Source organism: Balaenoptera musculus, chromosome 15 (genome assembly GCF_009873245.2).
Source record: "Balaenoptera musculus isolate JJ_BM4_2016_0621 chromosome 15, mBalMus1.pri.v3, whole genome shotgun sequence".
Classification (NCBI taxonomy): domain Eukaryota; kingdom Metazoa; phylum Chordata; class Mammalia; order Artiodactyla; family Balaenopteridae; genus Balaenoptera; species Balaenoptera musculus.
The window spans coordinates 20,749,405-20,751,960 of record NC_045799.1 but is presented as its reverse complement, the minus strand read 5'-3'; positions in this window follow the sequence as shown (position 1 = coordinate 20,751,960).

Sequence of the window (2,556 nt, the reverse complement as noted above, 5' to 3'; positions counted from 1 at the left end):
TCGGGGGCCAAAATGCACACGCACCAGCCATTGATCTTAACCTGCCAGCCCTGGTACCTGTCAGCTCACTTCATTCTCTTTGATGATGAAGCAGAAGCGAGACCAGTCCCGCAAAAATAGAGAGAGGAAGCCCCCCAGCACCAGACATTCCCCCCATTCATGGTCCTTCTGACTCAATCAGATTTGGTCCAAGGAAACCAAGCAACATTCGGGGGGGCAGGTGGGCCTTTGCCCACACAGTGGGGAAGGGAGCAGACTGGGCTGACTTCTTTTTTTTTTAAAGAAGGGAGTCATTATTTTTAAATTATTTTTAAAAGTATTTGTTTATTTATTTATTTATGGCGGTGTTGGGTCTTCGTTTCTGTGAGAGGGCTTTCTCCAGTTGCGGCAAGCGGGGACCACTCTTCATCGCGGTGCACGGGCCTCTCACTATTGCGGCCTCTCTTGTTGCGGAGCACAGGCTCCAGATGCACAGGCTCAGTAATTGTGGCTCACGGGCCCAGCTGCTCCGCGGGGGCTGACTTCTTGCTCTTTCTTGTTACTCAGCCAGGATGTCCCACACATCCTTGTCCTTGACTCCCGGCCTGTGAAAGCCCCCAGGCCGGGTTACGAATCACCCCGGTGCAGCTCACCTTCCTACTCCTTGGATCAGCCTCAGATGATCCCGGTCCAGCCAGAGGCAGCTGCTACCCATCCCACTCCACCCTGGGGCCCCTGCCCAGAATCATGAGAAATAAATTTCTGTTGTTAAGCTACCCAGTCTATAGCATTTGCTATGGCAGTCTGAGCTGATTGATACAGGGACAGAGATAGTATTTTAGAAATTTTTGATAAAGAAATATGCTATTTTAATTTATATAGTTATTATTAATTTAACTTATATAAGGAGTGTATAGGGAAAAAGATAGGGAGTAGAAAGAAAGAAATATCATTCATGATTACTCCATCCAGAAAGGGCCACTCCTGACATTTCATTGTGTATCCTCCCAGTGTCTTATCTATGTGTCTGCACCTGTTTTTTCAAAAAGGGAATTTATGTACATACTGACATGTCAGGCTTTTCTTTTGTTAATTAACATATAACATACATCCCTCCATATCATTAGATGTCTTTCTACAACTTCTTCTATGGCTATAGAGTATTGCTGTACATTTATATTATTTAAAATTTTTCTCTTATAAAGCTCAATTCTGGGCATATCCATAATAAGTTCCTTGAGAAAAATTCCCATTCATGGAATTGATACATCAAAGGGTTCACAAACATTCAACACTTGCTAGATTTTGCTAAACTGTCTTTTGGAAATATACCAATGTCTATTTTACCAGCAGGACATGGAATTTGCCATTTCCCCACTGCTTCCCCATCACTAGGAATTCTTTTATTTTAACCTTTGACATGGACAGAAAAATGAGTCCTTATTTAAAAAATATTTTATTATGAACCTTCAGAAAGATATGGAGATTAATAAAATGAAGGTTTACATACCTTGCACTTGGCCGACTACTGTTTTTCATTTTTGCTTCAGCTTCCTTTTAGCCATAAAACACTGTGGACACATTTGCAGCTCCCTGAACTCTCCCTGATGCCCTTGCTCTTTTTTTTTATCCCCAGAGCAAACGCCAGCGTGGAGTTGGAGTTTATCACTCCAAGTGTGGTTTTTATATCCTCACTGGATACCTGTGGTTGTTGTCACTCACATTTCTGTGGTGGCTAGTGACCTTGAGTATGTTTCCAGATGCTTATCACCCACTTGCACTCTCTGTGCTGCGCATTGGGTGTTCAGGTCCCTTCTCTATTTTTGCTGTTATTGCTGTTTGCTTGTTAAAATGCTACAACCCTAGGGCAGGCCTCTGCAGTCCCCAGTCCCTCCTCTTTTCCAAACTTCGTGTAACACAGATCTGGTCATGACACGCCACTCCTGAAAGCGCTTCAAGGATGCCTCCCTTTCTTCCAGACCGAGTTCTAACTCCTCAGTGAGGCTTCTGTTGATATGTCCTGGTCTGGCCCTCTGCCACCCCATGTTCAACTTCCTCCCCTCCGTTGTCTTCTCCCAACCTTCCGGGTCCTCCGCACCAGCCTCCATTCTCAAACATGGCGCCCGTTTACAACTGCGTGCTTTTGATTACGCCATTTCCTTTTCTTGGAATAAATGGGCTCACGGACTGAAAAACTTTCATTCATCTGGCAAGGTCCACAGTTACCTTCTCTTTCCTTGGTGATCCCATTGAACCTTGCATACATCACAGGACTACACTCTGGATGGAGATTATTTGTGGACACCAGATATCAACTGGCTTCTCCTCGTCCTTTGAGTTCTAGATAAGACTGATTAGAGCTTCCATTTTATGTCTAAAGTTTATTCAAAACCCACCCAAGTTCTCTGCCTCTCCCTCTGGGTCTTACATTCTCAGTGATCCCTCTGCCTTGGGCCTCTCATCTTCGAAGAACACTTGCAAACCCAACTGGAACATTCAGTCCAAACCCCACTCCTCCTAAGCGTTCATGGAGTGCCATGTGTAGTAGAACTCAGGATGTATTTTGGGGATGATGGG